The sequence below is a fragment of the Ammospiza nelsoni genome, chromosome 2 (assembly GCF_027579445.1).
Source record: "Ammospiza nelsoni isolate bAmmNel1 chromosome 2, bAmmNel1.pri, whole genome shotgun sequence".
NCBI classification, from domain to species: domain Eukaryota; kingdom Metazoa; phylum Chordata; class Aves; order Passeriformes; family Passerellidae; genus Ammospiza; species Ammospiza nelsoni.
The window spans coordinates 111036481-111052006 of NC_080634.1; the positions used below are offsets into that span (position 1 = coordinate 111036481).

The window sequence follows — 15526 nt, forward strand, 5'->3', positions numbered from 1 at the left end:
GCTTCTTTAGGAAAGTGCATAACAGTTGATGTTTTTATTGTGTAGCTTCTCTAGAAGAAATGTAGCTTTGAAAATAATTTCTAATGTTATTTTCTCTTCAATCATTATTTTCAGCCTTATGAAGTGTTACTTGTGTCTTAGTTTCCCTTTTCTTGCCTGATTGTGCTCCCACCCTCATTACCTTCCAGCTGTTTCACACAGGCAGCTTTGCTCCATGAAAACACTGCCATCTCCTCCATTGGCAGGAATGTTTAAAAAAGGGGGTTTCTGCTCTGCACATTGCTTTCAGATTTCAGCATTGACTGTTCTGCATAACCCAGCATTGACTTCCTGAAAATTGTTCACAGAATCCTGATCCCAGTGCCAAGCTGTCAGCAAACCCCCAGCCCCTGAGGAGGGCTGGCTCTCACCCTGACCTTCACCCACAGCCCTGGAGCAAGGATTTGAACTTGAGCTGCCTCCATTGCAGGCTGCTCTGAATGTTAGACTAAGCCTGCAGTCTTTATCTTTCTCAAGCTTCAAAATCCTTTCAAATTCTCTATACTACGTGCAGATCCCCGGGTATAGTGAATTTAAACTACTTAACATAGACTTAATTTGCTTACCGACTTCTTATGGATTGTTGGAAAGCAGAGCAGTATATTTCTATTATGGGATATCATAGGGTGTGTGTTTGAGCTGCTCTCTTGATTATTTTTTTATGCTGGTGACACCAACCTTGGTATTACACTTTATGGATCACAAATGTCATATGGAACCTGAGAAATCTTCACCAGCGCAGGCTTTGTGGCTTGTTTTTGTCAAAATTGGCATGATCCCATAAGCAATTTTAGCTTCACTGAATTACTCTTCAGTATAGAAGTGTTTATTAAAAAAATTCCTGAGTAGCAGCAGTTGATGGTTTTATGATTGACTGCAGTGATGTCTCCTAGCAACATGACTGAAAAAAGATCATCCCGCGTTGCTCATTTGTCCAGAGATTCCCAGATTGCTGTGTTTATCTTGATGAGGCTGACTCAGTCATCTCACTTCACCAGTACTCCCTGCACCACATTTTGTGTTGAAAAGTGTTTTCCAAAGTCACACCAAAGGTGTAAGGCCTTTTCCCAGAGTTGTGTTTTGGGGTGTGCAAAATCCCCCCCAGGCAGCTGAGTAGTGCTGCCCTACATCCCCCAAGCATTCCCTTCCCTTGGCCTGCCCTTTCCCAGAGCTCTGCTGGGCCAGGGCTTGCAAAGGTTGGAGGCCTCTGGAGTTCACTTTTTGTCTGACCCAGGATTTCAGAGCCAGGTACAGCCTGTGGAACTTTCATCTGGCACCTCCTCTGTGCTGGTGACAATGACAAATGAGTAACTTGCTCACAGTCATCACATTTCCATAATCCTTTCTTTTATAGAGATTGTTGTTGGCAGTGAACAAATGCTCCTCTTCCACAAAATGTCCCAGGTGAGATTCTGCAAGGGGCTACCCTTTTCATTTCTTTGGGGCAAGTTCTAAAAGCTGCAGGTTTTTTACATGGCTTTGAAGGCAGCTTAAACAAATCCTGTGAAGGTACCTTGGGAGTGTTCCTGCCATCACTGTCCAGTGCCTGATACAAATTGTGCTCTTCACTTTGTTATTTGAACTGCAGGCAGGTGAATTAGTTAATTTTAATAGAATACTACACGGTGAACTTTGTAAATCTAATTATTTGAAGGGCACTCAGAAATGTTAAAAGGTCTCTTTTAAGGCCAGATCTGAAGAAAGTGGTGCAATTAAATAATAGTCTAGTATTTTTCCTTAAAAAAAAAAAAGGAAAGAGAGAAAAAGAAAAGGAAGAGGCCAGTTCAACTGAAATAATGACTTTGTAGTAGTTGTTTAAAAGTCCTCCAAAGCCCTTGGTTTTGCTCATGCACACATCTCTGATACCTTTATAGGTTTATTGTTTACATTTGGATCAAATTAACACGTCCATCTCTGTTTTGTCCTGGCCTGCCTTGGTGCTGTGGTTGGCATGAGGATCCACAGGAAATCCACAGCAGGGAGATGAAAATGGGGATATTGAAGCAGTCACACAGAACCAGCCACCCTGCAGAGCAACCAGAGATACAGGTCTGCTAAACTGGATGGGCCAGTGCAGGCACTGGTGGAATCTGTGTGCAAGAGTCAACTTCCAGAGAGGGTTAATCAGAGGCTGCTTGGTGTGGAGGGAGTCGTGCAGGAATGCTGAGTTTATCCCAGCAACCTTGCTGAGATTGTCTCACCTGATGGGTGTTTTCATTCCTTAGGAGATTTTAAGTCACCTCTCTGCTCCCTTGGTGGTGTGAACTAGGTTATCTCTGCAGAGCATGCAGATAAAGTGTCCCCTAGAGCCCAGAGATTTGCAATATTTTTCTTGTCATTTCCCTTTTACGCCTCTGTCAGTAACAATTGAGTTTGGCCTGCTGTGTTCACCTTGAGAAATCAAGGGAGTTGATTTCTGTGAATGTTTCTGTATTCATCAACTCCACCCTCCCTGGATGTGAGAATCCCTCTGAGGGAGAGGAGCAAGTTCCTGCAGCTGCCTCTGGCTGTAACCATTGCATGTGTTGAACAGCTGACTCTTGCTGTGCTTGAAAAGCACTGTAAGGAGTTAAATCCTGCTGTATTTCAGGTTTTTTCCCCTTTAGTCATGTTCCTCTTGAACTGAGCACTCTTCAGAACCTCTTCACAGATTTGCCTCTCTTTTTTATTCATGCCCATGCCAAGCTAAATTTCTAACAGTTTTCTTTCACTTGTGTATAATCTTGAAAAAGATTCTTTCAGCCAGTAGTTTGACCAACCTTACAGAGAAAAGAATTGAGCAATTTTGTCTAATCTCAGATATTGAAAATTACATACTTGTATAAAAACCAAAAAGATTAAAAATGCAGTGGTTATGCACAAGTCCATTCTCATTATATTTTTCCAAATAACCATTTCAAGCTTTTATCTGCTGTTGAGCTTTGCTTCTATTGCTAATAAACCTGTATGAGACAAATAATGAAATATTGATTTGCCAACTTGAAACTTTTTCAGCTGCCATTTTATTCAGTGAATTCAGCAGAATGGAGGTTTTATTGTGGACTGAATGAACCCAGTGGTTTGAGCATGACATGCTGAAATTGCAACATAGCAATAAAATCACAGGGCACATTGATGCCATCTGTTTCATAGTGGGAAAACAAAGAACATTTTAGTGATGGCCTCAAAGAATAAATCTGAATTTAGAAGAGAAAAATAATTGGAGCTTGTAATGTTGGGAACAGCCTAAGATGTTGCATGGCCTCCTTCCCCCGCTGTTGCTCAGCTGTAAAATTCCCCCAGGTGTTTCTTGGTTTAGGCATCCTTAGCTGATATAGTCTGCTGGGTTAAGGGCTCAAAAATATATCTCTAAGTCATAAAACACTGATTCAACAGATGTTTGCCTCCTGCTATCTCATCCATTGCTTTTATCAGCTTTCCATTTTTGGAGTGGGCAGACATGAAAGCAGTCAGGTTGCATTGCTCCACCATCAATCAAGGATAGGAAACAAAGTTAAGAGGTCACAGTTGATGAGCAAGAGGCAAATATGAAAGAGTTTTCTTCAATCTTTCATCAAAACAATATAAAATCCAAGACATGAGCCCTGTGTTATCAGAAAAAGAAGGAATTAGATTATTGTAGTAAACATAGAATGTGTAGAAAAAGTTTTTTCCTTGTGAAATGTGTGATGTAAGATAAGAGGGTTCTCTTATTCCAGTCTCTCATCAAATATTTGATATTGTGGTCCTTGTGTTTTTAAGTAAACTGTGACTTGAAAGAATGATCCAAAAAGTAATGTCCCTGTAGGTGTTGAAACCTGTAGATACTGAATGTGATTAAGATCAGTAATGAATCTTGTTATTAATTATATTTGCTGAAAAGTTATAAATGTTTCAGTTTATGTACCCAATAAGAAATAAAACAATGAATTTCTTCACGTTCAAACTGAAAGAGAGTAGGTTTAGATTAGGAAGAAGTTCTGTGCTGTGAGGGTGGTGAGGCCCTGGCACAGATTGTTCAGAGGAGCTGTGGAAGTGTGGATAGAGCTCTGAGCAGCCTGGTCTGGTGAAAGGTGTCACTGCCCATGGCAGGGGCTTGGAACTGAATCATCTTGGAGGTCCCTTCCAACCAAAGCCCTTCTGTGATTTTATTCTGTGATTCTTTGATGGATGGGATCTCTTGCAGGGAGTTTCTCTACAGTCCCTTATTAATTTCTAGGCCCTCTTTCCCAGTCCTCTCTGATGTACCTGGATGACCTTTTGTGATGGTGTCTGTCCAAAGTCTGCATAGTCTCTTATGGAAGAGGAAAGGAGAAGACAAAAGATGTCAGGAGTGTTGAAGCCACTTCTTTCTGGTCCAGCTCCAGCACTGTGGTGCCTCAGGGCATCTGTGCACACTCCCAGTGTCAAAACCCCTCACTGGCATCTCCTGCTCTGTTCAACCACCTCATCCCCAGTGCCCAGTCCTGCTTTCTTACCTGCCAAAACTTGGCACTTTCCTACAACCCCTGCCACAAAATGCAGCTTCACAGGGCAACACCCTCAGAGCTGATTGCCCTGAGTCTGCCCCAGCTTCTGTGAAGGAGGTTTGCATCCTCACCCAGCTTTGCTGTGAAGGATGTTTGCATCCTCACCAGTTCTCCTGTGAAGAAGGTATGCATCCTCACCCAGCTTTGCTGTGAAGGATGTTTGCATCCTTACCAGCTCTCCTGTGAAGGATGTTTGCATCCTCACTCAGATCTCCTCTGAAGGATGTTTGCATCCTCACCCAGCTTTGCTATGAAGGAGGTTTGCATCCTCACCAGCTCTCTCCAGTGGGCACCTGGTTACCTGCCTGGCACAAATCAGTGCCTGGCAGATATTAAATGAGAAGGATGGAAGCAACTTGGTTTTTTTGTGTTTAAGCCAGAGAAGGCACAGTTTAGTTTTGTTTTTTTTTTTTTTTAATAGTGTTTGCCAGTTTTAGGATGAGAGCTTGAAAAATGTCATTAAAATGAAGAATGGTCACAAGGTAATAAAGAAACAATCTTCTTGCTTTAATGACTTGAGCTAAAAGCTAAATGACTGTAGCAGCTCAGATTGTAAAAGCAGTGGGAAATTTAATGAACAGTGACCCCACAGGAAAGTCAATCTGTCTGTTAATGTTTAGTTTTGTAATTTCTTCTGAAAAGTGATAAACCTCTATTATATAATCTATTGGTTACAGAACCTGGGGTCAGGCTCCCATTGGGCTTAACTCTGCCAATCTGTCTCAGCTGAAATTACTGACCTTCCCCATGAAACAGATAAACACCTCAAGCAGGAAATAACTGGAAGGTACTTGGGGAAACAGCTTTGGCAGTGGGAAAAAGAAATTGTCATGAACTTGACTGTGAAAGCTCTAAATGGTTTGCAAATTCCCTTAATGATAAGCTGATTCAGGCAGTTACATTATGCAAACTATAATGAATTAAACTGTCATTAGTCAGTAGTTGCTGATGCCCCAGTTCTGTAACATGTCATTCAGCTGGGTGCTGTGGAATACTCGCTGCAAATCTTGAAGCAAAGGTGGTAATCAAATAAGAGATGAAAATGTGAACCTCTTTGCTTATGTTTAGCTACTGAAAAATATGTATTTACTTAAGCAGAGAGTGGGAAGTGCGTTTTAACTGCAGCAGACTTTGCATAGCACCATCCCAAAGGTTGCTGCAGTGAGCACAGCCCCGGCAGAGGCTGGAGCAGTCTGCTTCTGTCCCCTGCCACAGGACAAAACCAGTCCTGTCCTATAAAGTTCTTCATTTGGGCTAAAGTTTCAGCTTGGCTTTGGTTTAGTCTCATCTACTTCGTGAATCAGAAACTGATCCCGTTTGTTTGTGCTTTGTGACCAGCATGTTATGTGGCTTTGCACTGCAGCTGGCGCGGTGAGAATGGGACTGAGTGTGGGTGGGAGGTCACTTTGGAAGTGGCTGAGCTGACAAAATCCTTCAGGCTTTGCCTCCCCTTTTTTTTTTCACCAGTTAAACAGTGGCAATTATCCAAAATCCAACCTCTGCATGTGCACATCCACCACAGTGTTTAAATTTAACTGGAGATTTGTGAATTATTTACAAACTGCATGTCACACTTAATCTGTACTTTCTTCTTTATGGTAATAAAAATTGTGTAGCCCTATTTACATATGTGTCTTGCAGGTTACAATTCCTGTAAGTCACTCAAATTTGTTTTTGCTTAAAAGTCTATTGCAATTTGCTGTTAAATATTTAACACAAGTAAAGAATCACATTTTAAAAGTCACTGAACTCTATAATTTTCATAATTTTTCCCTCTTTTCTCATTTTTGTTGCTGGCTGGCATTTGGTTCTGAAAAACTGCTTTTCTCAATGGTAATGTCCTTTCCCATTAAGAAAATCATGTTGTTGTAAAGGGAATTTTCCATCCAGTGGTTTGTAAGTGCTGAAGTACCCTGAAAAGCTGGTGCAAATTAGTCTGGAGAAGGCCACTGTTTTCATGAAAAGAAAATAAACTTATAAATGATCATGCCAGTCTCCAGGCTGTCCTGTGACCACAGCAGCCCCAGGGCAGAGCCAGGATGGGAAGCATGACCAGGGAGCAGCACAGAGCCGAGGATGGCCAGCCATGGCTGTGGCTGTGGCTGCTCTGAGGCTGAGCTGGGACAGCAGGGTCTGTCCCCAGAGCAGGACAGAAGCCCCCAGAGCTCTTCCTCACTGCTTTTCCTGCTGGAGCCAGCCCTGGGCAGGGGCTACAGAGGCCCAGACACCCTGGCCCTGGGCTGGGCAATGGTTTGGTGCCCATAACCAGCAGGATCCTCTTTTTGGAGCTGCCTGTTGCCTTGTCCTGCCTCTACAGGGGCATGCCAGGGCAGACAGGAGGATGGCAGCCTGCCAGCCTGGCCCCAGGGTGCCCTTTACCCCTTTGGCACACCTGATGTGTGACTGTTTCCACTCCTGCTTTAATCTGCCTCTCATTCTCATCAGAAATATCTCCTCTCTCCTGGCAGCACTGAGTGTGCTCCATGTGTGCAGCCAGCAGCAGCTGCTCTGTGCCCAGCCTGGGCTGCACTGCTCCCACCTCACCTTCTTCTGGACACAGCTTCCTGGAGTCTTTCCCAAAGCCACTTTGGAAAGTACAGACTTATTAAAGAACCCTTTCAAATTCACCTTGTGGGCAAAGATACCACATCAGTCTCCTTCATGAGTGTACAGCGTCTCTCCAGCCAGCAGAAAAGTTTTGGGAGGTAACAGAGCTCCCTGACCACCTGTGGTGTCCAAAAGGAAGGCAAAACGAAACAGAGAGTAAATTAATTTTTAATTTTTCATGATGGCAGCACAGCCACTTCTCTCAGCAGGGCACAGAATCATTAGGGACTGGTCTGTCCTCATCAATACAGAAGTTCTTTATCCAGGCAATTTTCTGAGTACAGTTGTTTCCAATCTTCTAAGGCTTGCTCCTGTTATAGATGGATAATGAGATGATTGGCTCTCACAATTAAGAGATGACTATTGTGTGAATATTAAGAAAAGCTTTAGTGATGTATGGTTATGTTATTGTAGTTTAGATGCCCTCTGTGCTCCCCATAGTTCCCTTTCCCCCCTGTATTGTTGCCATCACACAGCCTGGGCTGTCCAGGACAGGTACAAAGAAGCTGCACAGGTGTCCCTTGCATGGGGCAGGTGGGAATGGAAAAGCTTGGTGCTTAGGGGATGCAGCATGGCAACACCTGACCTCCAATCCAGTGACAAGAAAGCAGTTTGCACTGATAAATGGCAAAGAAGAGCTGACTGACAGACTTTGGGAGAGGCCAGGGCTGGCTGATGCAGCCCCCAGGGGTATAAAACACTGAGCATCCATCTTGAAGATGAACTGGCCATGTGGTATCCATGAGGGGCAGTTCCCAGCACTGCAGCTTTTTCCTTATGTACTCCTTTGTTGTATTTTTGTTAAAGTTTAATAAACCTCTTTAAATTTTCAAAGTGAGGAGTTGTCTCTCACACTCCCCTTTCCACCCCAGCCCTGCTGCAATCCCTGTGGCACAAATGACTCTGCTTTCCATCATCCTCCCTCCTGACCTGGGAGGGTGGCAGCTCATCTCCAGGGTAATGATGGCCCCATGTGCCTGCCTAGCCCGGGCTGTGCAGGGACACGTGCAGCAGCCACAATTGCACAAGCAGTGACTAACCAAGCTGCTTAACTCCTCCATTCCACAGAGCTGCCCAGCTGTTTATGGCAATTAAACAGCAAGAGATGTGGGAGAAGCACACGCAGTAATGTCTATGCCATGCAAACAATGTTGACCCTTTTGAGGCTGTGGGCCTGGCAGAACCTGCAGCCCAGTGGCTGCTCAGGCTGGCACAGCTGGCTGCAGGCTGGCACTGCAGGGGCCAGAGCTGCCAGGCCTCCCTGCATCCCTGCCTTCTGTAGGAATGTGCCCCTACGGAGTGACAAAACTATCCTTTGTCCCCTCAAAAGGGAAAGATGCCCAGAAGTTCCTCTCCTGGGTTAGATGGAAAAAGCATCTCATGGGTCTGGGGGACTTCACCTCAAACTTAAGGATAGCTAGTTGGACCGGAGGCAAAAAGTCCCGCCTGGGCAATTTACTAGAAAAAGAAGAAAACAAGGAAACTAATCACTTTTGTGAGGTGTTTTACCAGGGACAGGAGGGTCTCTTACACCTGGATCGGTTATTCTCTGTAAAGAATTATATTATTTTGCCTTATATTAAAACCTTTTTGTTTCCAACACTGCAACAGAAGCCATCCTGCTGATTTTATGCCTCCAAAGGTAGCTGAGCTATCTTGGCTGAGAAATAGACCTCCAAGAGCTTATGAGACCTGGCTCAAGGGGGCTCCTATTTCTGCCTTCCTGTCCTCATCATCTGCTGCTCCTTGTGTTGCAAACAGCGCAGTCACCAGGTCCTTCATCTCACCTTACTTACTCACTCCTTTTAAGCAGTTGCTTGTAAGAATGTTTTTCCTCCTTCCCACAGCGCTCCTCACAGCATTGCTGATATGGTTCTTCTCTCATTTACCTGTCAAGATGTGCTTAACGACTCTGCATTCTCCTTTCTAATGGCTGGTGACACTGCAAATCACTACCAGAGCCTGCAGCTGGCCAGCAGCTTGTGTGTAATGCAAAGCAAAGAGAAATCACTCGTGTATAACTGAATCACTCAGAACACAATATTTCAGCTGCATCTGATAAGACAGCTGCTACATATGCACGGTCTTTTTGGAATATAAAACAGAATATGAAATCTGTGGGGGAAAAAAGCATTTTTGCTTGGCATTATCAGCAGTGTTTAGCACATGGTAAGCAATTTCCAGTCAAGTGGAAGATAAACCTTTTATAGGCCACAGTGATTTGCTGTCAGTGGCACTTTCAAAAAGCTCATTTGGATCAACCAGGTTAGGAGGTGACACAGACATTTGTCAGCCAAACAAAAGAGATTACAGACCCAGGATGAGATACAAAATAAGGTATTTAATTGCATAAAGGTCAATGAAAGTCACACACAAACCTATAGTATCGTACTCAAACTGTCAGTCCTATTAAAACAGCTGATAAATAGGCTACCTCCTGAGGATGAATTGTAGCACTGAGTCTCCAGTTTAATTGTCTGATAGAGTGTCCAAGCTGTGGGAAAAATGGTTTTCTTTGGGTGTTTAGGTGTCCTAGATTGCCTATCAGCAGAGGCCCATGTTAGCTTCTGCTAGATGAAATTTAATGCAGACTGATTACATTTTACTGCTATAAGCAACCCTTTAAAAGAGTAAACGCTCTTTCTATAAATACCACGGATATATTTTAGCACGGAATTCCCGGGTGCCGAGCTCGGTCCCTCCCTGTGAGGAGGCAGTGGGATGGATGTTGCTGCATTGCCCTCTCGTGGGACGAGCCTGCAAACAGCACCGAACGCTCCGGAGCTGAGCCCGGATCACTGCCGGTCTCCATCGGCCCTGCCTGGGGAGAGTGCCCAGAGATCTGCGCCTTGTCGGAGCTCAGCGCATCCCTCCGGGTGTCCAGAGTTGCTGAGGAACCCGCTGGGGGCTCGGAGACCCTGGCATGCAGCCCAGAACACCTGGGGATTTGATTGTGACCCCTGGAGCAAGTTGCCAGCTTTGTATGAGGACCTGAAAGTCACAGAGGTCTGAATAGTATAATAATAAAATTATCACAGGGTGAAAATGTAGATTTTAGGATCTCCTCCTTCTCCTCCTTCTCCTCCTTCTCCTCCTTCTCCTCCTCCTCCTCCTCCTCCTCCTTCTCCTCCTCCTCCTCCTCCTCCTCCTCCTCCTCCTCCTTCTCCTCCTCCTCCTCCTCCTCCTCCCCCCTTTTCTGTTGTGATGTTGGCACTTTGGGATTGGTCTAGAGTAGAAGTGCACTGTCTAACATAGGTGATAGGTATTGGGAATTAAGTGTAAATATGTTATACACAGTTTGTAGTATAAAAAGACAACAGCACCTCAGGGGCGGTCAGAGTGCCTGTGGCTGCCCTGCTGAGCAGACCTCGGCTGGGCAGAAAGAAAATTTTACAGATAAGAATTAATAAACAACCTCAAGACTGAAAAGTGAAGAGCCCAGACTCGTTCTTCAGCTGCATGGGCCAAAGCAGAGACATCCTGCACATCTCGGGGCAGCCATTAACAACAGCAACCCGAGAGAACCTGGTAAATATTCACTCAAATAAGTAAACATTTAATCTACCTCACTTTACATTTAGCAGGATTAAAATATTCACTTCCCAAAACACTGTTCACATATTCGAAAAAATATTTAAAATACCATTTTTCATTAGAAAATTAAATACTCCATTTCCACCTAAACCTTCTGTTTCTGCATTTCTGCAGGACACAGCTCCAAGGCTACATCCTTGCAGGAATTGCAAAGATTGTCCTGTAACATCACAACAACAAGCAGCATAAATACAGTCCCACTCCTATCCCAAATCTCTTTCTGCACGACTTGATGTCCCAAACAGGAATTAAAGGGCAGGAGGATGAGCAGCACCACTTGGTGGCACACAGCGAGGATGAAGCCCGTGGCAGAAGTGGAGGGAACATACCAGGGATGAAAGTCGAGCACAAATCCATTTTAGTGTGCTGGGAATGATGCCATCTATCACACTGAGTGCTGCAATTGCCTCCCACAATGCTGGATCTCATCTCTATTCTGTCCTGCTCTTCTGGGAATTTTAAAGAAGCATTTTCCTGTCTAGCCAAAGCACTTTTGTCACCCGCACTGAGTTGTCGGAGTACTTCATAGTCTCTGAAATATTTATCCTCTCACTTGTCTTGTCAGGTAAGAAAATTCTCCATTTTGCAGATGACAAAGTGAGCAGAGGGATTAATCCTCAGTTCCAAAAAGAGATTTATGTATGCAAAGTGGTGCTTAGGAAGAATTTAAGAGTCTGTGTCCAAAATGTACATTGTGAAAAGCCCTGTTCAAGGACTGGAGGTACCTGGTGGCATGCAAGGAAGCTGTCAGGGAGTTTCCTTCTCTTCCTGAGGGAGAGGAAAAGTGACAGCAGTTCAATTCCTTGTTATGAGCCATTTATTTCTGTATTATGAAATATAATTTTCTAAAAACTGCATTCAGGTAGGACTTCACATGCAGGCTGTGCTACTTGTAAACACCTTGGGATGGAGGAGGAGGAGAAACAGCTTACAACACTCCCAGGAGGGAAGGAATCAAGGTAAGATCTTGCCTTACCCTACTGTAAGGAGCTGAGGGAAATGCTGCCTCTCTTGTTTTGTGCCCCTAAATCCCAGGGAAAATCTCCCCTGGGAGCCTGCTGCAGCAGCAACAGGCACAGCACAGGCCCTGGCTGAGCTGAGCTGAGCTTATGCTGGATTTGTGAGGCTGTTTGGGGCCTGACCCAATTCAGAATTCATTTCACAAGTCTGAATTATCCTGGAGCTCACTTAAGAAGACTTTGTCACAAAACACAATGCCCTGCTTCTGAGTGATGACAGAGAGCACTGCTGTGGGAAACACCAGACCTGCATCCTAGGCTCTTCTGATCTCATGAAAAGTTGAGCCTCCACCACCCTCAGATTAGAAAAATGCCCTGAACGTCAGGTGCAGCATTTTTGGGGTGGGAATGGTCCTCATTACTCTGGGGCCAGTGAGAAAGGCAGGACTGCAGCAGCAGCAGAGAGCAGCCACGAGCCAGGGCTCAGTGGGCTCTGTATTTCTGGGGGCAGAACTATGGCTCCCACTCTAGGGCATTTTTCTCTGTTTTATAAATGCTGTGTTTCAGGTTTCTCAGCAGCCTAAGGAACCACACAGTGCCCCTCCCCAGGCTAAGTGCCTACTGCCAAGGCCACTGATCCAGTCCCCTGCAGGACCCTTGCCTTCTGCTCTCACAAATTCACACTTCTGACTGCAGAGCAGTCTGAGTTCACTCAGGGGTGACAGTCACCTCTGTACAGAATGCCCCCCATGAACTGGCACCTTTCCCTGTAATGCAGAGCCATTTGTGCAAATGGTGGAAGGGTGATGCTGGTTTGGGAATCAGCCTCCTGGGCACGTTCTGTAATCCCTGGTTATGGAAGACAGCAGGCAAGACACTGCAGACACTGAATCCCTCCTTCTCCATGGAAACATCAAAGACCAGTGTTTACTTCCCCTGGTGTCTCTCAATGACAAGTTTAAAACTCTCCTGTGCTCAGCAGTTTGGATTTTGGACATTCCCGCCTGGAAGCCAGATTTTCCTGTCTTCAGTGCAGAGTGACTGTCACCCCAGCAAGTCACCCCTGCAGATGGCATGGCAGGGCAGGTGCTGGCAACAGCTGTGCCACAGCTGCTCCTCTGGGCTCCTACAGCCCATTGCTGGGTGCCTGCTGAAGTGCTCTCAGCTGCTGAAAGCAAACAGCCACAGTGGACAGAGCTTTGTTTTCTTTCCTGCATTTGGGACAAATAGTCACTATAGAAACCAACTCCTCTAAAAAATTCTGTCTGACAAAGGTTATTCATGTGGCTTACTATCAGCACTTAAAATTAGGCAGCTAATGTAGACATCTAAGCTGGGAGACTGTCCTACTTAATTTCCTTTGTCTGGTGTGTGGAGAAAGAAAAACTCACCCAGAAACTTATCAAAGCTGGAACTAGAAGTCAGGGGCTGTTTAAAAGTCACTGTTGAGTTACATTAAAATTCAGTGGAACATCAGGATTTTCTGATTTGTCCTCTAAAGGACTTTATTCTTTGCAATAGTAGAAATAGGCACATACAAGACTAGGCAGCTCCATCCACTAAGTATTGTATCAGTCTCCAAAATGGCACTGTGTGAAGAGGAACAGCATTAGCACTTTTCTACTTGATAATGCAACTCAGCAGGAAGGGAAAATGTTACATTAGAAAACTGTGGAAGTGACAGCTTGGTCAGAGAGAGAGAAAACTAGATAAGTTTTCCCATGAATCGGCCTGGGAAGCTTTAGGGAGCTGGAGATAAAGAATGATACTCAAATATTAAAACAATCTGCAGATGGTGTTTTTTAACAATCTGTTTTGCTGTTTTTCTCATAAGGTTGTTTACAAATGGATATTTTGTTAATTAGCCAGTCATGTGGAATGTATTGATTAAATGACCAATCAGATCCACCTGTAGTGAACTAAGGTATAAAAGGGGAAGAAGATCAACTAAATGGGGCTTTTGTCATTTGCCTTCTGATGCAACTCTGTCATCTCTGACTCAACAGTGCCATCAAACAGATTCTGGCTTTATGTAGACTGTAGGTATCTTCTTTGGAAGCTTTGTACAGCAAAGTTGATTCAAAGCCCACAAAACCAAAATCACTTCTTCCTATGTACATGTCTTACTATGTGCATGCCTTATTACTATGTATATGTCTTTAAGGAAATGTTTAAGGACATCTCTATTCAGCAAAGCACACTAATGTGCATTTAAATCCCACTGAAGGCCAATATTCCCCCTTAAGCTTATTATTGAACTGCAATTTTGAAATACATCATCACCTCTGTTTGAAATCTTTCACTTTGGAACTCTGCTGTTACAGAGAGAAAAGCCATATGGAACTAATCATGCACATTTTGTGTAGCAGATAGGCATTATAGCAGATTGTATTTCCCTTCAAGTGCTTGTCCATATGAGCTTGCAAACTGTGGTGTGCATACAGCTGAACATGCAAGACAAGATTTTTAGCCCTAACTACATCCAAACTGATGTACCTCCTGCTTAGCTGCATAATTATGAGAAGAGCACACACATCACTGCCTGTCTGCCAGCCAAATGAAGCTTCTTTCTTATTCCTTTTCATTTTCCTTTTCTTACCCTCACTAAGACCCTACTATTTTTTAGCTTGTTTTCTCCTTATTCGCTTTCATTTAATGATTGGTCTTTCCCCCTTTTCTGCTAGCTCATCCCTCAGAAACATAGAGTTCAGACTACAGGAGAGAGATTTCTCTTTCTGGTAGATACTCCATACACCACTACATTGCCTCACAGAAAAGTATGCTCCTGGGAAGTAAAAGATCTGAAACTTCAGTATTGGCTTGCAGAGAACAAACAGAGGATGAACACTGCAGCATTTGTAGCAACCATAACCCCAGGACTGGGAAGGAGGCATCAGTCTCCACTAATCCTTATATGCTGAACTGTGTAAGTCAGATGGCAGTAAAGACCAAATAATAAAGTTTAATCAGCTCACAAAGTACTGCGGTTCTTTCTCTTTAAAAGGTGATGGCTATAGTTCCAACTCAGATCTGCAAAAAGATGACATGGTGTCATTTTTGTTCATGTCACAGCACTGGGCCCATGAGGCAAACTCATTTCAGCTCTTTTCACTTAGGGCTTCTTAGCACAAGGCATTCTGAGCATTTTTGTTCAGCTGCTTGGACTCCAAAGACAAGACATTCATCCCAACTCTTGCAAATAGCCCTGAGCACTGTCATGACACAAATTTGCACTTAGAGAAACACATCTGGTACAGATAGATGTGTATATTACTTCCTAATGAAAAATAGTATCTTAAATATTTTTAGAATTATATGAACAGTGCTTTGGGAGGTGAATATTTTAATCCTACTAAGTGTAAAGACTTGTATTAATCCTTCTCCATAAAACAAGGGAGAAAGAAAATTCAAGATCAAAACAGGTAAAATTTCTCAAAAAGGTCCTAAAATATTCTTCTAGTGCTAGGCTCCTTTATGATTAAAGCTGTATATCTGAGGACTCTCCACTTCCCTAAACTAGTGGATATACAATCTGGGAAACTCCAAAGCTCTTTGCTCATTAGCATTTTATCTCTGAATTGCATTGCATTAATAAATACTTGTCCAACATGGAATATTGACTGCCAGGAGAAGGTAATGTGGAGGAACTCAAATTTCCCACAGGGCAGATATGAAGGCAGAAGGTAGAAATTTATGGCAGGGTAAAATCTGAAACATTTTTTGTAATGGCCACCATTTGCATTAGACAGAGGATTGTAGTGTCAAATGGGCTTCCAGCAGAGTGAGATGGAGAAGTTTGGGGTTCTTTAGAGCACTAAT

At 43.8% G+C, this 15526-nt stretch overlaps 1 long non-coding RNA gene across 1 annotated transcript; it reads left to right on the forward strand.

Moving 5' to 3' along the window:
- Positions 1-13673: 13673 nt before the first annotated feature.
- Positions 13674-14685, forward strand: LOC132086211 (uncharacterized). The gene is made up of 2 exons (XR_009420383.1): positions 13674-13746; positions 14392-14685. It is a non-coding gene; the product is annotated as an uncharacterized LOC132086211 (long non-coding RNA).
- The last annotated feature ends 841 nt before the right edge of the window (positions 14686-15526 follow it).